The following is a 24,325-nucleotide window of genomic DNA, read 5'->3' as shown; positions in this document are numbered from 1 at the left end:
GGCCTTTCTTTCTGGTGCCTTAGGCCAATAGCTGCTAGACTGCATCAAGAAAGCTGGTCCTTGTTTCCATCGTGTTTCTTCAGCTAGCTGAGCCAATGACAACCCTCGCGTTATATCATCCGCAGGATTGGCTGCAGAATCGACATAACGCCAAGCTCCAGGGTCAGACAACTCTTGAATTTCTGTGACTCGGACTCCTACGAACACTCGGTATCTGCACGAATCAGACTGTAGCCAAGCAAGAACTGTAGTCGAGTCAGACCAATAGACGAATCTGGAGATATCTAGAGTTAGCTCTTTCTTCAGGACGTCTCCTAGCTGCGCTCCTGTCAATGCAGCGCAAAGCTCTAAACGAGCAATGGAGATCTGTTTCCTCTGAGCGACTCGTGACCTTGCCGCCATGAAGGCAACCTGCGTGTTGCCCTGATCATCTTCAGAACACAAGTAGGCTACAGAGCCGTACGCCTTTTCAGACGCATCACAAAACACGTGAACACTGCGGCTCTTGATAGGATACTGAAGACTGGAACTGTAGCATCTTGGCAGGTGGATCTGAGACAATTGTGGAAGCTCGCTCTCCCACTGATGCCAAATGTCTAGTAAGCCGGATGGTAGATTAGGATCATCCCATTCTCGTTTCTTCTCCCACAACAACTGCACGACAATCTTGGCTCTTGTGGTATACGGAATGAGATATCCAAGGGGGTCGTACAGCTTGGCTAAAGTGCGATAGATGCTCCGCATCGTAATTTCACCATCCTCCCTCTGGTAAGGTTTGTATACCAATGTGTCTGGTCTACATTGCCATATCAATCCAAGGGCATTCTCCTGCGGGTTGGCCATTTCTTGACTGAGCTGAATCTCACCACTCTTCGACTTCAACTCAGCAGGAAGGTGGTGAATAACCTTGGGGATGTTACTGGCCCATTGCCTCAATTCAAATCCACCGTCCATAAGATGACACTGCAATCGGTTTACCAGCTGTAGAGCTTGAGCTTCAGTAGAGACACTCTTGAGACAATTGTCAACATAGAAGCTACGCTCCACCGTTTGACGTACTTCATCAGTAGCTTCGAGATCCACCTTTGCATGGGACTGAAGTGCGTAGGTAGCACAACAAGGGCTACAGGCTGTTCCAAATGGCAGAACTTGCCACTGATACACGATGGCCGGTTCAGATATCTTTCCATGACGCCACAAAAAGCGGAGGAAGGGTTTATCTTCGTCAAGGAGACGGATCTGATGGAACATACCCTTCACGTCACTGCAGATGGCCACAGAATGTTCTCGAAAGCGGAGGAGAACGCCCAACAAGCTGGCACTTAAAGTCGGACCGGGGAAAAGATGGTCATTGAGAGACTGACCCTGATACTCAAAAGAACAATTGAAGACAATACGGTTCTTCGCATTGTGATGAACCATATGATGTGGTATGTACCACGCCTTGGAACTCAGATCACATTCTGCAGATGTCAATGGGGTGACATAACCCGCTTGCAACAGTTTCTGAATCTCTGATTCGTAAGACGCAGCCATACTAGGGTCTCTGGCTAGTTTCCGCTCTGTGCTACGTAACAGGGCCATGACTGCCTCTTTGGGTGCATTCAGAGGTGGAGGAGACGCTTTCCAGAGTAGAGGAGTGGCGTACCTTTTGACACCATTCACATTGATCCTGATGGTTTTCTCCTCTAGGAGACGGATAGCTTCTGCATCTTGTCGTGATCGACTGACTACTTTCTCAGATTGATAAGGAAGGGTATCCAGCTGCCAAAGTTTTTCAACTTGACGGAATAGCTCAGCTTCAGGAGAAACACAAGAAATGAATAAACATTCTTGAGGCTGCAAGTGAGGCTTAATAAGACTTGAGGGACCTTGCAATGTCCAGCCAAGCATGGTATGAACCGCCGCTGGACCTCCAGGAGGACCCAATCTCACTGGCTCCACAGGGGTTATCAAATGAGGGTAATCCGAGCCGATCAGTACCAAGGGCTGCGCTTCGTGGATGTCATGCAAAGGTAAGTCACGGAGATGACGATATCTTCTTTGCAAGTCGGAGATGGGGTAAGTATGCCGAACTAGGGCTAGCTCTTTTGCGGTGAACGCACCCTTGACCGGGTAGGATTTGTCAGGGTGTGAAACAGGTGCTATGGAGAAAGATACAGATCTGCCATGAATGGTATGAACATCCTGTCTCACTGTGCGCAAAGCCAAATCCTCAATTTCACCTTGAAGGTCTAGACGTCGAGCAGCTTCATTCAACAAGATAGTACGCTCAGATCCGTCGTCTAGCACAGCATAGGTTTCTAGTGACTTATCACCATTCCGAATGATTACTCTGCTTAACTTCAGTAGCACTTGCTTGCCACTCGTAGGCCGATCCAAGTACAGGGTCTGAGAAGCAGGGCTTACTGTGCTTTTCTCCGAGGTTGGGTTATTACCTTTACTCATCCCATCGGCGTTGGCATTGACTTCATGAAGAACATCAAGATGCCTCCGTTCACACCGCTTGCACTTTGCCTTTAACGTGCATTTAGATGAAGAATGCCCTCGTCCACAACGCCAACATCTACGTCCCGTTCTAATCCAACTCTCAATTTGCTCCTTAGTTAAGAGTTTGAAGTTGGAGCACTGATTCATGTAGTGATGAATTGTATCACAGAACGGACAATACTTTTTCGGCTTCTCCTGTGGTCTTTCTGAGTCCATGTATTCAGTCTTGGGAAGCTCTACCAATCCTACTTTCTGCTCTCTTCCATGTAGAACAGTAGTCAGCTTACGGGGCACAAAGCCAGTTCACTTGTCTTTGTGAACGCTGTGTTTCACTTGATCAGGATAGGACCCATACTGTGTTCCTTCTACCTGCACACGAACCTCATATTCCAGCCAGTCTGCGAAATCAATCAGCGTTGGAATAGGTGTCTGAATGGGGTTAATGAATCTCTTGAAGTTAGCTCTTAGGTCGTACGGCAACTTGGCTAAGAGACGAGAAACATGAGAGCCACATTTCAGTTCAGTCCAACCTGTGCTACCTAACTGGTTTAACATTCCAACCAGTGCTCGGACACGAAGGGCAAATGCCTTGAAAGACTTCACATCCCCGCTCCTGATATTGGGCCCATCCATCAGATTAGTGATCCTTTGCAGTGCCAATTGATGTGGCTGCCCATACATATCAGTGAGCGCTCTCATAGTGTCACTGAATGGAGTGCGACTGTGACTATACGAGTCGGCGACAAGTAAAGCATCTTCCAGCTTAAGGTGGTCCATAAGTATTTGGAACTTAAAAGACTCAGAAGCGTCTTCAGGAAGAACGTTGTTTAATGCAAGCTTAAGACGAGCAAATTCTCGAGGATCATCCCGAACGAAATGAGGGATTGTAGGAGTTGGCCCTCGATATTGCATTGGGGGTGGATGCTCCGGACGATGAATCTCAGATTGTCCAAGAGAATGGCGAGAACGGTAATCTGTACGTAACCGGCCATGATCGCGACTGTACTCTTGCCTCCAATCGATTGGAGAATGATCAAGACGATCCATAGGGGCATCGTTATACAGACGCTCTCTGTCACTTAAGCGGCAATGATAAGGGTCTGTTGTTGGTTGATAAAAAACATCATGAGACCGCATACTGGACCGTGGTGGGTCATCTGCACATTGCTGACGGGTATCAGACAAACGAGGTGGGCGCTGTGGAACATCAGCTTCATAATGATGATCATACCGTGGCGAATCATTCTTACTACTATGTGGATCATTATACGAAGGGGTCGACATACCTGAATTAGGCGGACTATCACTAAGCCTGCCTGTTCTCTTTAGACTGTCTGTAAGCTCCTCAATGAGATCTCGCTCACAACTGCGAACTGTAAGGAGGGATTCATCTCTATGTGGCACCAAAGGAGTATGTTCTGTCTGACCAGAGTTTCCATCACCCTGAAATGACTCCTGCATACTAGTAAACTTTGGTGTAGATGACACCACAGCTCCTTCATTCGTAAGCCGTTGCTCAGACAATGAAACCTGGGAAGCTAACACAGGAGAGTTAACAATCATATCAGATATGCGTTGCATGTCCTGCCTCATTCGCCTGTTTTCCTCCCTCATTTCACGCATAAAACTAAGCATATCAGACTGCTCATCTGCAAATGCTAGCTGTTTCTGAGGATAACTAACCTCATAGTCACGCAAATGTGTTGGTCGTCTTGTTTCTCTACGAGGACGTACAACCTCTGGCTCTATAGCTTCCTCACTAGTTCTGGACATCATCGCTAAGGTGGTTATAGATCCGGCTCGAAGGACCATAAAATGTGTTGAAGGCTGTAGAATGCACTGATGCTATTACGGTTCTAAATCACCTTAGAGTATTAATACACAATTAATGTCCAGTAACTAGGAGAGGAGCAAAGAAACCAGAGTCAAAGATCAAATTCACTCACTGTATTGATTGATTGATATTCATTTTCTCACAATGTCAACAAAATGTAAATATCACAATAAACAGCGTAGGCCTACGTAAAATAAACAAACAATAAAAACAATGTGGTTATATTCAAAAGATACAATTATATTCAGAGAGAGCAACGAAGTGGTGGTAATAAGTAAGTGTACTCAGTTTTAAGAAGTCCCAAGTATGCCAGAGGGAGTCCACTTAATGGAAGAAGGGTGCAGATGTCATCAGAAGTCGATCCTCAGACGAAAGGGTTAATTGCTGCGATGTTCAGTGTGTGTGTGTTGGGTTTGTGTGACAGGTCAGCTGGACAAAATGTAGATGAACGTGTATGTGTGGTTCTATAATAAAATAAACAAACTCAATTAGTTTCTGCTACAACTCTTACAATAAAATGCTGCGTCATTATCACTTCACGTGATTGAACGTGAGAGGCATCACAAACTTGTGATACAGGTATAATATATAGCAACTGTTCTTTTATAACTGAATAAATATATTATTGATGCATTAAACAGAATATCAAACAATGATTATTAGACAAAATAAATGTAAGATAATCACTTACAGTCTGCAAAGACGCACACGCGAGTATTCACCACAGAAATGCAACAACCTCAGGAGCGATCACACAACATCAGCCGCCCATCACATATGAAATACCAAACTGCTCACCAGCTATATTATTGATCTATAACTTTATGGCCTTCTGATGCACCTTAACTCGTCTCGTTTGCTCACAATAATAACTCGCGCCACATTTCTTCACTCTTTCCTCCATTGCCGCGAATATGCGATCTCGCGTCATTTTTACAGAACTCGCGAGACTTCTGATTCAAACCCCGCCCACTCGGCAAACTCAACACTTGAATGGAACAATGTAAAACTATAATAACAACATAAATATAAAATGACCATGCCCTTTTGCACACTAACTATTAGGCCACGATTGTGTTTCTCAGAGTCGCACTGGTTTGTTTTACTGTGGTTTCGTTTGGAAATATTTCAGTTAGCCGTAACTTTCAATTAGTAAATAACTACTGGCAATATAAATTACTAAAATGTAAAGTAATTAATAATAGATCCTTGTTCATTAAACTGTTGTATCAAAGCAATATCACACTCACATTTTGGTCTGATATTCAGAAAATATTGTTTTATATCAATAAAGGATCATATTAATGTGAACTCATGAAATGTTTGTAAAGTCTCAATGAAAGCACTTTAAACTTAAATCTGTGACTCCTGAAGCGTTTGCATAGAGTCTGTTTTACATGAGCGACACACGCTTCAGTGCTCTGCATGTGTTTATAACTCTGTCAAACATCAAACATGATCAACAACTGTTTTTCACTAGAACTGAACCTTCAACCTACAAAAATGACTTTCATCACCATATTGATCTGGACGCTGGCAGTGTTATGTCGAGGTTTGTGTCAGTCAAGATTACAAACGTTATTCACTCGTTATCTTTATGTGTGTCGTGAAGATATACGGTTGTAAAAGTGTTTGTGATTTCTAATCTTTCTCTCTTGTCAGAATCTGTTGGGCAGGAGACAGTGACTCAAACTTCCTCAGAGCTGCTCTCTCAAACTGGACAATCAGTCGCTGTAACCTGTAAAACTAGCAGTGATCCAGTCTCCTGGTGTAGTAGAAAACAGTGTCTGAGCTGGTACTTACAGAAACCCGGAGAAGCTCCTAAACTCCTGATTTATGCAACAAACCTCCTCCAGTCAGGAACTCCATCTAGATTCAGTGGCAGTGGATGTAACAGTGATTTCACTCTGACCATCAGTGGAGTCCAGACTGAAGATGCTGGACATTATTACTGTCAAAGTGCACACAGTGGTAGTGTGTTCACACAGTGATAAAGAGTCGTACAAAAACATCCATCAGTCAGAGTCACAGTGACTGAACTGAAACTGCAGCTGCTCAAACACACACACACACACACACACACACACACACACACACACACACACACACACTAAGAAAAGCAATGTGATCTTATAATAAGCAATAATATTATTATATTAATATTATAATAATATAAAAGTTTGGTCAGTATATGACAGCTTTGATCATGATTTGTCACAAGTCATTTTTCTCCTGTTATTTTCACTCATTTGTGAGGAAATTCAGTCACGTTTGATCTTTACTTAGTGGATATTTCTCAATCTTTAACCATATTTTTGTTTTTCTGCATTTATGATTTATCCTCATTCTTCTTTCTAAACGGAATCACTGCATCATAAAGATGTTCTGCTCGATCAGTTTAATAAGTCTATCGATTTTATTAAGTTCATCCTTCATTGTCCTTCATCGTTCATCCATATTAACAGCATCACAAAACACAACTCTCAATTTCATAGCAGATGAACATTTATATAATTTTAATTAATATCTTTACATAGAATTTTAAAATTAAAGACCAGATTAGCAAACAGGTGCAGTCCACTATCAAATAATAATAATTTCCCATTTATTTTATATTTATTGTGTAATTTAACAGTGCTATATATAACAGCTTTTTCAAACACTGGATCAATATCAACATTTCATACTGATGTTTTTGGGTGCAATTTAACATCCATTTCATCCATGGAAATTTATTTATAGTTAATTTTCTATATTAAAGATTAAAGTTTGTTTATACGCATGTGTGAATAGTGTGGGTTGTGATGAGGCAACAACTCATGAAGATGAAATCTTATTAAAAAACTGACTAATGAATCCATAAGCACAGGAGAAACTGTTCCAGTTCAGAGCGTTGAACCAGTAAAAGAGTGAAACTGTGAGTTTGAGGTGAAAATCTCATTTGCATTGTCAGGTTTAGTGATTGTGATGGTCTCAGAATAGAGCAGCTCGTCTCCAGTGACCATGTTCAAACCCCAAGAGCTTCATTTCACATTTACTGCTGAATGCAGCTGTTCTCAACTATTACAATTAGGGGTGTAACGAGACCCTTATGTCACGATCCTGAACTCAACTCACAATACCATATTATTGCCATACTCCATCAAAATGGTAAATTTGGTTTAACATTGTGTGTGTAAATGAATAGGCTTGGACTTGGTGCTGATAACCCAATGCAGGACAATAGAGACACCAGAATAACAATATTCATGATTCTGAAGCTGAAAATACTGAATTATTTCAGACGAATATGCTTGATGTCTCTGACTAGATATATCTAAAATAATGTAGGCCACTTTTTACTGGTAACATCAGACATTTGGCATTATCAGGACCCACAAATATTCCCCCATTGCATTATTATACATTATATTTAACATTATATACAGCAGTTTAATGTAGTAGTGACACGAAAACCCTGTAAACTTCCTAAACTTTCATTTTGGGTGAATAATACGAGACATATTGTCACTATCCACTGTAATTATTGTTACACCCCTAATTCCAATCAATCAAAAGACGCTGAAACTTTAGTGCAGGACTTTGAAGGAACGACACACTGATCAATGATGCAGTCCAACACAAATGTGCGCTTGCGTTCAGATGAAGCTTTATTGAATGAACAGCAATGGCAGCACATTGACAGACTGCTTCAGTATTGAGCTGTAAATCACGTGACGCTCAGATACGCTGGTCTTCACTGGAGAAACATCAGCACTCGGAGCTCTTGAGGAACGAGGCCTCGTGAGCAGCTCCGGCATGTGTTCCTCTGCAGACGAAGCGCTCTGCGTCTTCCCAGCGTGCTTTGCTGAGGCTCAGGACGCTGCTGCGACTGTAGAGACCGTCCCGCTCGCTCTCTGCGCTGGTCTGAACCCCCTCGGTGACCTCTGACCCGTCCAGCGTCCAGCTCACCGTCGCCCCCTGTGGAGAGTAAGAGCTGAGCAGGCAGAGCAGAGCGGAGGAGTCTCCAGAGATCAGCAGAGAAGAGGGAGACAGCAGAGACACGGAGGGACCCGCTGGACACACACACACACACACACACACACACACACACACACAGGCGCGCTGGAAGCTGTTTCATGGAGGGGGGGCTGGGGGGCTGGGGGCTGGGTTGGAAAATATGTGACGTCATTATGTTGTGGCCAACGACAAGACATGAAATTTCTCTGTACTGTATATGTGTTGTAGCCATTAAAGAAAACATTTAGTTTCATATTTATGTTTAAATATAAAAGGATAATGATATTTTTTAATTTAATCAATGTTGATTATGAAAGTGAGCATATGCAGCATGAGAAAGATAAAGATACATCATGAGATGTGCAATATATCTGGAGACATGGAGTGGGTAAGACATGATTTTTACCGCTTCATTGAGTTTTGTTTTGTAGAAAGACTATTTTTAAAAGATTTTCGTTTTGTATAAATTGTATCTTAATTTTGATCAATGTTTTATCAACCAATTGCCTGTAGGCTATTTAATAAATAAGACGCAAATATATAGCAGACAATGTAATAAGGCGCCGACACGATCACTTGCATTGCACGTGAACTGGAGGCAGCTTGTGCATCACAGATTTTAGAAATATAGGCTATCTATTATAGAAAGCTTGAAAAGTCTACTTTTAAACGAAAATATTCAAAACGAAAAGAAATAGGCTATTCTCTGATTATATAATCCAAATGGAATGTGTATTTCACATGCATTTCTCTCTGGCGTTCATGGCGAGTCTGCATCGCCAACTCCATCTTTGCAGCATCACAGAAAACACCAGTTTATTAATAAACAATTAAATGTCTCCTTGCTATTTTTGACACATTCATAATTTTGCCGGTTCTTTGTGGCAATCTTTATGCATGTGGCCGTGCGCTTGAGTGCGGCTATATTATGTACAGGCTACACGCTCATTATCCTGTGTATATAGACTATTTAAGTAATAAAATTAATATAAAGGGGCGATTTGTACACTAATGACTTAAATGAACAACTACTAGTCGACTAGAAAAAAAACTTTAGTCGGAGGCAGCCCTTATTCCACGTATTTTTGAACCATTCTGGGATGAGCGAGCGACCCTGAGCGGAATGAGCGAGCGAGCGAGCGAGCGGAATATTCAGAAATGCGCTCTCCGCTCACGTGCTCTGAACGTAACAAAGCATGACAAATTAAAACTTTATTTCATTTTCTCCGTAGCTTGAACACTCACTTCATTAGGCATAAGAGAGTTAGTTAACGCTGTCTATTTATTTATTTTTATTTCACGTTTTTAAAGTACAATATAGTTCACAGCCCCCCTCTTGGGGGTGCTGATGCTATGACGAGGGGGCTGCAGCCCCCGCAGCACCCCCCTTCCCGCGCTACTGCACACACACACACACACACACACAGTTAGATGTCAGACATGGTCATGTTGTAGAAATCACAATCATTTTATCTTTGCAGAAATTCCACAAAACTGCTTTCATTCATAAACCACAAATATCCTGAATTCAGTTTAAAAATATTCTCAGTTAAATCAATATTCACTAGTACTAAAAAATGTATCATGCAATTCTAAATATAAATCAGTTCTGTAAAGCAGACATGATATACAGCGAATCTTACAGTAATTTTATATTTTCTGAATAATCATTTCATTATTAATTGTATTTTGAAAAATTCTTAAGACTCTCACAATCATAATTATCAGCAAATTTCAGTTCAAAAATGAATTTTTCAAATCTTTCTATTTGTCTGATGACGACACCTAAAATAGATTATTATTTTATCAATCAAACTTTTGTGACATGGATTTCAAAAAGTATTCGCCGTTAAATTTAAGAAATTAATAATAAGAATTATGGACACAATTATGTACTTTAAAAAGAAACCTGAATATGACAGAAAATATAACAATATTACAAACTACATTCAATATAATATTACAATAATATTGCAATCAACATATTAAAAAACAATGAATGTTAACAATTATAATATATGAAATTGCTCAGGTAAAAAGACAATTTTAAAACAATATAAAACATGCTTTGAAATAAAATAAATAAATAAACGTGATGAAATCTCAGGGAATATCAGTGTTTTTTGTAAAATAACAGACAAATTTAAAGAAATTGTGAAACAATCAAATTCACCATGAAATATTGCAGTTAAATTTCTTTTTAATTTAAACTTTTTTTATCTTGTTGTCAAATGCTTGCTAAAATAACCTTAAAACAAAACAAATAAATAAATTAAAAAAAAAATTTAGAGAATTGAAGAGACTTACTGATCGTCAGTTCAGTTCCTCCCCCGAAAGTGTACCACAGTGTTTCATTCTAGCGAAAGAGTCGTATGTAACCCAGGTTAAAAAAAAAAAAACGTATTAACAAAGAATTAGAAAATTCTAATCCTATATATATATATCCTATATAAATTCTCTTTTCATTTCATAAATTATTTTCATGCGTTTTAAAATAGCCAATTAAAATTAGTTTTATTTGGGAGGATTGACCAATGAGAGTGCATTTCTGTTTTCCATATTCCGCACGCAGTTAGAGACAGTGTTGCCAGATCAGGGACGGATTATGACTTGTAAAGGCCCTGGGGCCAGTTATCTCCAAAGGCCCCCTCAGCTTCGATAATAAAATCGTTTTTTGATAAATATAATGCACAATGTTGTTGGTGAAGACAGGGCTGCCAAATCTCACGCATCGTGTTGACACTGTTTTCCGTTTTTTCACACAATGAAAAATCCCGAAGCAAAGAGGCCACTCACTGACACCAACAGACAAGACGCGATCAGACGCGGCGTCAGTCGATTTTGATGGGGAAACCGGACAATAGCCTGCTATGTAAACCCCCGAAATCATAAGTTGTTATTTCATTGAGCTCAGGGCCGGATTAAGAATTTCCTGTGCCCTGGGCAAGAAGACTCAAGGCCCCGGCGTAGTTAGGGGGTTCGGGGGCATGCTCCCCCGAGAAAATTTGGATTTCTCTGATCTACATATGTGCAATTTAGGACTTTTGAAGGCCAAAAAATTATAAGAAATAGGCTCTCTTTAAAACATTGTCATTAGATTATTTGTCAATACCTGCTCTCTCCTCATCTTCATATTTCTTTTTCTCCCAGTCTTCTTATCCTGGCCTATTTCTTCCCCTCCTAAAGCTGAACTTAGTCTTTTCATTTTCGTCTGTGTCAGTGACGAAAGTAAACATAGGCTCAACTGATATTTATACGTTTTATGAATCATTTTCTTAGACAAGTTAATTCACTCAAGGCTACCAGGAAAGCTGTAGCCTAAGTCAGTAGGCCTATTGCCATTAGGAACCTTCTGCAAGCTTTGGAATTTGAAAACATCTGTTTTCAAATGTTAAAAGTAATTTTAAATAACACACATTATAGACTACGTTTACCGCAGTTGGTGGAATTGGCAGACGTTCCCTTAAGCATTGTGCGCTGTGGAAACTCGTCAAAGCATTCTCAGGTATAATTATGCAGCATTAATTCACAAATGATTTTGAATTAATATTTTCATCATGTCGATATGCAATGGTCACATAATGTTAAAACTAATCTTGCTATTGATATCTTTGTTAGACTACCAATCTGACTCATTTAACTTACAATAGAGAGAACAGGACTGGCACGAATCTCTTGCTGGAAACTTTGATTAACAGCTGATATCATCACCATAACCTTAATGCTAAATTCAATGTGCTCTACCTTAGTATTGTTCTAACTTAGTTATGTTATGTAAGGACATAAGATCAGCAGATCTTATACAGATTCTTAAATTTGTAACTCCACAGGCCCTTCATATTCACATAGGGCCCAACAGTAAGTTCCAGGGAGCGCTCATAGTCCAAATGCCTTGTTTAAGAGGCCTTGTGTAGGCTATGGGACACATATATTACAGAATTAATAAACATTTGTTTTCATTGTTAATGGGTTTTCTGAACCAAACTGGATTGCGTGGCCTTAAGCCCCAGGGCCCCCCCGGGCTTCTGGTAGGCAAGGGCCCCTGGGCACTGGCCCCATAGGCCCGGTCAGTAATCCATCCCTGTGCCAGATGTACGATAATTATCGTATTTGTACGATAATTTTGACCTCTGTACGATGTACGATCAATAATGGAATAAATCCTATAATGTACGATAATTTCAGAATAGTGTGACACTTCAAATGATGGTCGTTGTAATAGGACTTCTCATTGATCCAGCCGTGGATTCTACGTCTACCGGGGGAAGAACGTGTAGAGAGAGGGAGCGAGAGACCTTGCGTGTGTGTGCTAGTGTGCCTCACGAAGCGCATGTAAGGATCCAACCAATCAATTGTAAGTGCGGGCGGGCTTTTATCTATACTCCCGAATCAGAACCGACCAACCCCAACACAACCCAACACAATTAGAAGATAAGAGAAGAATTTCAAAAGGAATCAGATTAGGAGTTTAGCTTGAATTGATTATATTCTAAATTAAAATTTAATTATAAGGTGAAGTGAGTGTTACAGGTGGTGACTAAATTGAATTCTAAATTTTATTTTATGTTTCTTTTATTTTCCAAAAGAACCACTGAAATATGAGTGAAACCTAAGAAGTTTTAAACAAAAGTGTTTAAAGAAATTAATTTGTTTGAGACGCACACTTCATTGTATTTTATTTATTTTTCTATTTCCTGTATTTTATTTTATCTATCTCTATTTTTCTTGAATATCTTGAAATTCTTGAATACAAATTTTTCATTATACTAAATCAGTTACAACTTAAACCTTGTGTGAGTGACTCATTATTGTTGGGACATCCTATTCTCTACAGGCAAATTCTAGGCTTCTGATTTGACTGGTCCATACGCAGACATTGTCTGTATCAAATTTAGTGAAGGGTTACACGTACAAAAACCTCCGTCACACTCAAACGAACACACACACACACACAAACACACACACACACACACACACACACACACAAACACACACTGATGTGAGACTCAGATCTTCTCAACATCAACCATGATTGATCAAAAAAGAGCCACAAAATCTTCCTCTAAAAAATAGTCCAAAGAATTAATCTTAAAAATAAATACTTGATACTGAATGAAGGCTGAAATCCTTTGTTTCATAATCAGTCCCGAAATACATTCATCACATTTACAAACACATGTGATTTAAACTCTGCTAATTCTATTGACCTGCTTTATAATGAAATCTTCAGCAGATTTAGATGGTCATTCTCTATTGGATGACCTTTGACCTGTTATACAGTATCATGGATGATATAAATCTGCAGCTCAGGTATTAAATTCTCTCAGCATCAAAGTCTGAATGAAACTGATCATTAAAACAGTGTTTAGAGCGAGAAGATCGACCCAAAATAACATGAAGTAAATCATGAGTTTCTGTTTCTGAAAATGATCCACAGAAGTTTATTAGCAAAGACACTAAAAGACAAAACAGTGTTTCTTCTGTCTTCAGGGAAATGATGTGGAGTGTGTTTGCATATTGATCAGATCTTCAGTGTGTGAGAGTGTTTATAGTGCTGTGAGTTTAACACTTCATCACTGACACACACAACAATCTTCATCAACATGACCTTCATCATCATCTTCATCTGGACTCTCACAGCGTTTGCTCAAGGTTTGTGGAGCACAAGTTTGATATTAATTCATTTCTTCAAGTATATTGTCAAAGTTTTGAGTGTATTTTCTTCTTGTTGTGTTTCAGAGTGTAGAGGACAGATCACCGTCACTCAGAGTCCCTCAATAACAGCAGAACAACCAGGAGGAACTGTGAATATCAAATGTAAAACCAGCAGTGATGTGTACAGATGGAGTAATGGGAATGAAGGTTTATCCTGGTACTTACAGAAACCTGGAGAAGCTCCTAAACGCCTGATTTATTATGTAAAAACCCTCCAGTCAGGAACTCCATCTAGATTCAGTGGCAGTGGATCTAACAGTGATTTCACTCTGACCATCAGTGGAGTCCAGACTGAAGATGCTGGACATTATTACTGTCAGAGTTTCCATGTCATCAGCAGTAACTGGGTGTTCACACAGTGATAAAGAGTCGTACAAAAACCTCCGTCAGTCATAGTCACAGTGACTGAACTGAAACTGCAGCTGCTCAAACACTTTCTCACTCACACACACCCACACACACACACACACACACACACACACACACACACACACAACAGAAACACAAAAATGAACTTAATATAAATTTTTCATCACTTCATTAATATTACTGAAGATAATAAGAAATTATTTTGATCATATTTTTTCAGATAATTGTTGGTTCATCTATTCTCATATGGTTGTTCATGTATTTTTATAAAGCATGATTATTTTTTCTTCCTAATCATACACTCATACTGTAAAGTAAATCATAAACATGTTGTTGCTTGAATAGTTTATTAATCATCTTCTATAAAGCCGCTGTTTAGATCATCATGTCCAAGAGTCACAGATTAACTGATTCAGAGCAAAATGAGCCGTGAAAGAGAGAAACCTTATTTAACATGATCAGACGCTCCACCGTCCCACAATCAGTCTGTCTGTGACCATTCACTGTTTTCTGGACGCATTAATTATGAATCCAGCGATGCGTCTGAGTCTCACATGAGCAGAAGACAGATCTCTCACAACAACACTTCAGTCTCGACTCAAACACACTTAAACATTCATAAAGATGTTATTGCTCAACACTGAAATAAAGCGCTTCATTGTGTGGAAACTTCACTGTTATTTTTACAAGATAAAATACTGCAGTTTTACTGAGATCAGTGTTTCTGTTAGTTGTTAGTTTAAGTTAGTTGTTTGTTAGTTGTTGCTAACTTCAAACCCACATGCTAAAACAGTTAGCTATGTTACGGCTGTTTGCGGTGAGGATAGTTTTAACAGTTCATTAAAAATATTACAACCAAACCCTGAAGATGATTCCAGTTATCAATCAAATTCCCTGTTAAGACAAAATCATGTGAGTTTTTTGTTGCGCATTGAGGGATTTATGCATATGTTTCCACTATAGTTTATGTGCATGTCTTCTTATCGGATAAAAACATTATCACCTCAATTGAGCACATACGATTTTTCTGCACATTTTTAGAATTGATGTTCATCTCGGCATTTCCATCCGACGTTTTTTTTATGTGATAGTCAATCCCAAAATTCACATAAAATAGGAGGATGGCAACATAGCTAGTGACTGAACTGTTGTGTGACAGGAATTGAGAACACACACACATGATCACACACACAAACACACACAGCAGTTGTATTTGTGCTAAATTTGAAGTCCTTAAAAAATACAATACATTTTTTGTTACTTAAAATTGTTGACTTTATTCAAAACTGAATATTCTTTGTTCTTCAAAAACATTCTTGCACACATTTAGATTGTGTGGATATTATTTCAGCAAATTATCTCTCATTGTTCCATCGATCCCCAGCCTGAGTTACAACAGGACAGGGTTATGTCTCAACAACGACCTCTTTGTGTTTGACAATAACTCACATAATCTGTGATTGTGTTGTACATGTCCAAGTGAGTTATATTTCTAGCAGACAAATGTGGAAACCATGTCTCAAATGTTGAGAGATAAAGAACAAACAAGCACTGAGTTACCGATGCTCAAACAACAGGTGTTTCTCTCCTCCGTCTCTCTGCTGAACGCAGCTGTTCTCCACTATTACAGTCAATCAAGAACATTTAGTGTCTTCATCAAATCACTCATTATTGTGTTTTAGCTCAGACCAAAATAATGCAACAAGTGAATAAACATCTATACAAAGCTGTTGCACAAACATAATGAGAGTGTTTCTTCTGTCTTCAGGGAAATGATGTGGAGTGTGTTTGCATATTGATCAGATCTTCAGTGTGTGAGAGTGTTTATAGTGCTGTGAGTTTAACACTTCATCACTGACACACACAACAATCTTCATCAACATGACCTTCATCATCATCTTCATCTGGACTCTCACAGCGTTTGCTCAAGGTTTGTGGAGCACAAGTTTGATATTAATTCATTTCTTTAAGTATATTGTCAAAGTTTTGAGTGTATTTTCTTCTTGTTGTGTTTCAGAGTGTAGAGGACAGATCACCGTCACTCAGAGTCCCTCAATAACAGCAGAACAACCAGGAGGAACTGTGAATATCAAATGTAAAACCAGCAGAGATGTGAGGAAATGGAATAATGGGAATGAAGGTTTTGCCTGGTACTCACAGAAACCTGGAGAAGCTCCTAAACTCCTGATTTATGCAACAAACCTCCTCCAGTCAGGAACTCCATCTAGATTCAGTGGCAGTGGATCTAACAGTGATTTCACTCTGACCATCATGGAGTCCAGACTGAAGATGCTGGACATTATTACTGTCAGAGTTACTATTGCAGAACAAATTCTGATAATAAATGTGCGGGTGATCTTACATTCACACAGTGATAAAGAGTCGTACAAAAACCTCCGTCAGTCAGAGTCACAGTGACTGAACTGAAACTGCAGCTGCTCAAAGGAGGATCTGAAATAAAACCATCTAAATTAATCTGACACTCTTAATAATTATAGAGGTCAGAAAGAGATGTTGTGCTCTTATAGATCAGTGACACATTTGAGATCTGAGTGATTTCAGTTTGCTCTATAGTTGCCGCCTTTTATTAATAATAGATCTTAATTTTCATAATAGTCATGGTTGTTTCATTTGACCATCCTAACCTTTAATTCCAAGTGACTATTTCAATTCCAAGTATTCTCGTCGCTTGATAAACTTCAGGTTGAGGCACTGTTGTCACTTGGACTAATGTCTTTACTTTTCTGGGCCGGCAGATGAAATTATCTAAGCCTATGAAGGAGTGAGACAGCTCTCAGATTTCATCAAAAATATCTTAATATTTTTATTTAATATAAAATATATATATTACTTTATATCTTAATTTTTGATTTTCTTCATTTATGATTTAATATATTCTTCATTCTAAACTGAATCACCAGCATGTTAAATGTTGAGCAGTTTAATAAATCGATTGATTTATTAAGTTCATCCCTCATAATTCAGATATAAACAGCATCATAAACACATCCCTCAACTTCAGAGCTGATGATAATAATTTATATTAATATCTATGTGGAGGATTTAGCAATTATATAAAATTTTATTAAAAAATTAAAGACCAGATTACCCAACAGGTCCTGTCCTCCATCAAAAACAGCACATGCATGCCACCATATTTACATTTACATTTATTCATTTAGCTGACGCTTTTATCCAAAGCAACTTACAATTGCTATATATGTCAGAGGTTGCACGCCTCTGGAGCAACTAGGGGTTAAGTGTCTTGCTCAGGGACACATTGGTGTCTCACAGTGGATTCGAACCCGGGTCTCTCACACCAAAGGCATGTGTCTTATCCATTGCGCCACACCACCCCTAGCAAATGTATATTTATATACATTTATTTTATTAACATTTATAAAAGTGAAGATGTTTATATCATGTGTGACTCTCAATCAAACTCAGTTATTCAGTGACTGACAGAGACTCGTGTGCGTGTCTGTTCATAAACTGCAGGAACACACATGGATTTGGTGTAAAATTTAGGGATTAACAGCAACGTTTCACTCCAACTACAGTAAACATATTCTCAAAGTCTCACAGAAGATATTCAGGTTTATATACTGAAGTTGGTATTGTAGATGAATTGAGAATTAAATTGAATGATATAATTTGTAACATTTTGTAGAAGGTAAAATATTATGAAAAAGACTGATTTTTTTCACTTCAGTGATTGTGTTTTGTGTCTGTTAATGAGTGACTGTCTTCAGGGAAATGATGTGGAGTGTGTTTGCATATTGATCAGATCTTCAGTGTGTGAGAGTGTTTATAGTGCTGTGAGTTTAACACTTCATCACTGACACACACAACAATCTTCATCAACATGACCTTCATCATCATCTTCATCTGGACACTTTTATACTGCTTTACACTACAAGGTGCAACTTTTATTTTTGATATAAATCAATTTAAATATATAATTTTAACAGAGCTTTAAAAATATGGCAAATAATATATACTTTATGGACTGATAAATTAATATGTTTTTCAGGATGTAGATCTCAGATCACAGCAACTCAGACTCCTTCAGTGAAAACTGCTAAACCAGAAGAAACTGTTGAGATGAGCTGTAAATTCAGTAGTGATGATACAGCCTGCAGCCCAGCCTGTGTGTCCTGGTACTTACAGAAACCTGGAGAAGCTCCTAAACTCCTGATTTATCGTGTTAAAACCCTCCAGTCAGGAACTCCATCTAGATTCAGTGGTAGCAGTGGATCTAGCAAAGATTTCACTCTGACCATCAGTGGAGTCCAGACTGAAGATGCTGGACATTATTATTGCATGAGTAGCAACCGTGGTCCAGTGTTCACACAGTGATAAAGAGTCATACAAAAACCTCCATCAGTCAGAGTCACAGTGACTGAACTGAAACTGCAGCTGCTCAAACACTCTCTCTCTCACACACACACACACACACACACAGAGGACAAACACAGGAACTGCACATGTGACGTGCTCAAAACTGACTCATGACTGAAATGAACTCTAGAGTCTAGACTGTGATCTGATCTCTGACAGACGAGTTTGACTCTAATATGCTCAGAATCAGAGAAAAACAGTCTGTATATTGATTTCAAATCAAACAAACAAAATTGCCACCATATGTTTTTGAGCTTTTTTAAGTAGGCTAGATTAACCTTTCCCTCGAAGTTTATCAAGATAATAATAAAGATATTACTCATCAGAACTGTTTTATCAAAACTACTGACTCTATCACTCATCTCAATGTATTGTTAATGATTAAAGCAATTTTAATACATTCTGATGACCTGTGACCTCTGGAATGACCTTTGCCCTGTAATGAAGTTCACAGTGACATACTAGTGTAGCAACTCTGTCATTTGAATCATCAGAAAGCCTGAAGCTTCAGACACATGAATAAATGTTTATGACTCGTAACATGGAAAAAATCTCCTAAACACTGTTATGATTTATGAGCATCATGTGTTGGAATCCTTACACAGATTTACATAGACATGATTTGCATCGCAGCACATTGTGTGTGTGTGTGTGTGTGTGTGTGTGTGTGTGTGTGTGCTTCAGGAGGATTTATAACTCTGAGTTTGAACACTGAGAATCTAAACCATCAGCAACCATGAGCTTCATCATCTTCATCTTCATCTGGATGTTCTCCAGCTGTTTCACAGGTGAGGAAATATGAAGTTAAACTGCACTATTTTAACTGATTAACAGTGCTTGAAATATTATCCAGATATGTAATTCTGAATATTTATTTATTCTTCTTGATGTAGAATCAGTCGCTGAACCGACAGTCACTCAGACGCCTGCAGTGAAATCTGTTCAACTGAGAGACACATTTACTATATCCTGTAAAACCAGTCCTGACGTCTATCAGGGTTGGATTAATCAGCCTCTATCCTGGTACTTACAGAAACCTGGAGAAGCTCCTAAACTCCTGATTTATTTGGCAAACTTCCTCCAGTCAGGAACTCCATCTAGATTCAGTGGCAGTGGATCTAAAAGTGATTTCACTCTGACCATCAGAGGAGTCCAGACTGAAGATGCTGGACATTATTACTGTATGAGTGTACACTACATCAACAGTGACTATGTGTTCACACAGTGATAAAGAGTCGTACAAAAACCTCCGTCAGTCAGAGTCACAGTGACTGAACTGAAACTGCAGTTGCGCAAACACACACACACACACACACACACACACACACACACACACACACACACACACACACACACACACACACACACGTTTTCAAATACACATATCTAAACATTCTTCTATAAATGTTTTCTCTCTCATAAACTTTCACCAGTCAGCAGAGCAAACACATCTGAAACCAGACCAAATGGACCTGATGGACTCATTTCTGTTTCTAATAATTTACCTTGATCAATGAATGTATTTCCATGACTTTTCCAGTCATCTGTCATTTAAAAAAAAAAATCCTATATTTTACTCACATAAAGCAAATTCTAACCAACAAAATATTTCGAGAAGAGCTTATGTCTTTGATTTACATTTATGAACTTTAACCTTCTGCTCCTGATGGATTGTCTCTTGCTTCCCCCTGTTGGTCACTGGTCTCATGTGCACCACGTATTCACAATACATGTGAATAGACATTTATCAACTTAGAAGAAATGAAAATCATACATGACTGGAACATGCATATGAGAGTGAGTAAATTATGACAGGTTTGAAGTGGATGTCATAATAACGTCAGTTGACGGGAAGATTTTAAAATGAGCGGTTCATTCATAAATGCGTAAGATCTTCCCTTCATGCTGTGGAAATACAAACCAGAAGACATTTATTTTAGACAGGAATGAAAACGAGGCTGTGAGGGATATATATTCTTTTCCAAAAAAGTAGATTAAAAACTCCTTCATATGACCTTTATACAATGAGTACCATCCAAAATCACATACTTTCCTATCTACTAAATAGTAAGCAAAAAAAAAACAGCATGTGACAAAAGAAGTACTCATAAAAGAGTAGGCAAAAAGTACCCGGATGACCTACTACTTCGTCACATGATAATGACAACATGGCGAATGTATGTCTGGATTACATTCACACATTCATACATTATAGAGTGTAGCCTACTTTTTTAGCAGTCGTGAAGTAAATATTTGTTCAAAATAAGCACCTACTCAAGAGATTTCAGACACAGACCAAGTCTATCCCTCGTTTATAACAGCCTCGTTTTCATCTGCGTTAAATTCAATGGCGTCTAACCTATGTTTTTTTTTATATATATTCTGTTGGAAAGAATAAGACTCGATTCAACACATTTGCTAAAAAAAAAAGAAACAAAATAACATTTATTGAACATGCATCCAACCTAAACTCATTACACTTCGGGAATATTTGAGCCGAGCCGGACTGTGACGTCCAGCGACTAACAAGGGCTCTCAAACCGCGGAAATACTGATACTAAACAGGAAGTGTGTGTTCGTGCCAGGAAACAGAAAACTCCCCAAAGGTCCAAAGGGAAAGACAAAATCAATAGTGTGAAATAATCACTTACCTCTCGCTCTAACGCACAGACACACATAGTGAGATTAAACGTATAATAATACACCATAACGATGATGATGTCACCTGCACGCCACAGATTCTCCGTTTTCGTTGATTGGCAGATGAATGAATGTCTAAATATATGTCGTGGATTAAACGCTCGTTACAAAAACATTATAACCGGCAATCCTGCAAGAACCCAAAGCTCGAGAAGCGTCTCAGAAACATTCTAAAATAAATTAAATTAAATAAACCAAAAATGATTCAGACACTTTGACCTGAGCATGTTTTCCTCAAAGTTATGTGACATTATCAAGATGAATTTGTTCTGACACAGTTAAATATTTGTCATATTTTATTACCATTTTCTAAACTATAGTGAATAAACTGTGATAATGTGAGAAATGTTGAAGGTGTCTGAATACTGTATAGTTTTATAAAGTATAACATCATCGGTTTGGAGCCGCTGCTGAAAGTGAACCAGTGAAATAAACTAATAGATCAGTTTGAATAGATATAGAATAGATTTTGTTGGGACTGATAACATGTGCTTTGACTCTGTCTGATATATGGACTATGACTGGATTATACTTGTAAATAAACTGCGTTTGGATCCTCACTCTCTGAATGCTGTGTTTCCACCGTCAAATCATTACAACAGAAACTCACTGACTTCCCCTGCTTTATGAAGATCATCATCACTGAATTACTGAGTTTATTAAAGTGAACATGTTTATATCATGTGTGACTCTCAATCAAACTCAGTTATTCAGTGACTGACAGAGACTCGTGTGTGTGATGATCCTCATGTCTGTTCATAAACTGCAGGAACACACATGGATTTGGAGTAAAATTTGGGGATTAACAGCAACGTTTCACTCCAACTACAGTAAAAAATATTCTCAAAGTCTCACATCAGATATTAAGATTAATATACTAAATTTGGTATTGTAGATGAATTGAGAATTGAATTGAATGATATAATTTTTAACATTTTGTAGAAGGTCAAATATTATGAAAAAGACTGATTTTTTCACTTCAGTGATTGTGTTTTGTGTCTGTTAATGAGTGACTGTCTTCAGGGAAATGATGTGGAGTGTGTTTGCATATTGATCAGATCTTCAGTGTGTGAGAGTGTTTATAGTGCTGTGAGTTTAACACTTCATCACTGACACACACAACAATCTTCATCAACATGACCTTCATCATCATCTTCATCTGGACTCTCACAGCGTTTGCTCAAGGTTTGTGGAGCACAAGTTTGATATTAATTCATTTCTTCAAGTATATTGTCAAAGTTTTGAGTGTATTTTCTTCTTGTTGTGTTTCAGAGTGTAGAGGACAGATCACCGTCACTCAGAGTCCCTCAATAACAGCAGAACAACCAGGACAAAATGTGACAATCAAATGTCAAACCAGCAGTGATGTGCACACTTACATAGAACTAAATGCATCGGGGTATCCTAAAAGAAAAACATACTTTTTTAGCTGGTACTTACAGAAAACTGGAGAAACTGCTAAACTCCTCATTTATCAAACAACAGACCACTATGGTGGAACTCCATCTAGATTCAGAGGCAGTAGTTCGTCTGCAAGAGACTTCACTCTGACCATCAGTGGAGTCCAGACTGAAGATGCTGGACATTATTACTGTCAGAGTCGCCACATCATCAACAGTGAACAAGTGTTCACACAGTGATAAAGAGTCGTACAAAAACCTCCGTCAGTCAGAGTCACAGTGACTGAACTGAAACTGCAGCTGCTCAAACACTTTCTCTCACACACACACACACACACACACACACACACATCAGAGAAAAACAGTCTGTATATTAATATCAAATCAAACAAACAAAACTGCCACCATGTTTTTGAGCTTTTTCAAGTAGCTTTATCTTTCCCTCGAAGTTTATCAAGATAATAATAAAGATATTACTCATCATAACTGTTCTATCAAAACTACTGACTCTATCACTCATCTCAATGCACTGTTAATGATTAAAGCAATTTTAATACATTCTGATGACCTGTGACCTCTGGAATGACCTTTGCCCTGTAATGAAGTTCACAGTGACACACTAGTGTAGCAACTCTGTCATTTGAATCATCAGAAAGCCTGAAGCTTCAGACACATGAATAAATGTTTATGACTCGTAACATGGAAAAAATCTCCTAAACACTGTTATGATTTATGAGCATCATGTGTTGGAATCCTTACACAGATTTACATAGAGATGATTTGCATCGCAGCACATCGTGTGTGTGTGTGTGTGTGTGTGTGTGTGTGCGCGCTTCAGGAGGATTTATAACTCTGAGTTTGAACACTGAGAATCTAAACCATCAGCAACCATGAGCTTCATCATCTTCATCTTCATCTGGATGTTCTCCAGCTGTTTCACAGGTGAGGAAATATGAAGTTAAACTGCACTATTTTAACTGATTAACAGTGCTTGAAATATTAACCAGATATGTAATTCTGAATGTTTATTTACTCTTCTTGATGTAGAATCAGTCGCTGAACCGACAGTCACTCAGACGCCTGCAGTGAAATCTGTTCAACTAAGAGACACATTTACTATATCATGTAAAACCAGTCCTGAAGTCTATCAGGGTTGGGGTAATCAGCCTTTACACTGGTACTTACAGAAACCTGGAGAAGCTCCTAAACTTCTGATTTATAAAGCAAACACCCTCCAGTCAGGAACTCCATCTAGATTCAGTGGCAGTGGATCTAACAGTGATTTCACTCTGACCATCAGTGGAGTCCAGACTGAAGATGCTGGACATTATTACTGTCAGAGTTATCACTGGATCAACAGTAAAGATGTGTTCACACAGTGATAAAGAGTCGTACAAAAACCTCCATCAGTCAGAGT

The 24,325-nt window shown here is 38.7% G+C and overlaps 1 protein-coding gene and 3 gene segments (V, D, J or C); 3 read left to right on the top strand and 1 right to left on the bottom strand.

The window, feature by feature from the left end:
* LOC307153343 (uncharacterized protein) overlaps nt 1-6,366 on the bottom strand; it is a 46,445-nt gene extending 40,079 nt beyond the window's left edge. Inside the window, exon 1 of the mRNA XM_079862736.1 lies at nt 6,128-6,366. The gene's annotated coding sequence lies outside the window, so the exon portion shown is untranslated. The remainder of the gene's footprint in view (nt 1-6,127) is intronic.
* A 7,560-nt stretch (nt 6,367-13,926) lies between these two features.
* LOC307153707 (Ig kappa chain V region 4135-like) lies at nt 13,927-14,400 on the top strand. The segment is given in 2 exons: nt 13,927-13,975; nt 14,063-14,400.
* An 8,244-nt stretch (nt 14,401-22,644) lies between these two features.
* On the top strand, nt 22,645-23,148 carry LOC307153706 (Ig kappa chain V region 4135-like). The segment is given in 2 exons: nt 22,645-22,693; nt 22,781-23,148.
* A 650-nt stretch (nt 23,149-23,798) lies between these two features.
* LOC307153705 (Ig kappa chain V region K29-213-like) lies at nt 23,799-24,290 on the top strand. The segment is given in 2 exons: nt 23,799-23,850; nt 23,956-24,290.
* The last annotated feature ends 35 nt before the right edge of the window (nt 24,291-24,325 follow it).

The sequence above is a fragment of the Squalius cephalus genome (genome assembly GCF_949319135.1).
Source record: "Squalius cephalus genome assembly, chromosome: 25".
Classification (NCBI taxonomy): domain Eukaryota; kingdom Metazoa; phylum Chordata; class Actinopteri; order Cypriniformes; family Leuciscidae; genus Squalius; species Squalius cephalus.
The sequence above is the reverse complement of the archived record's forward strand: the minus strand, read 5'-3'. Positions and strand labels throughout refer to the sequence as shown.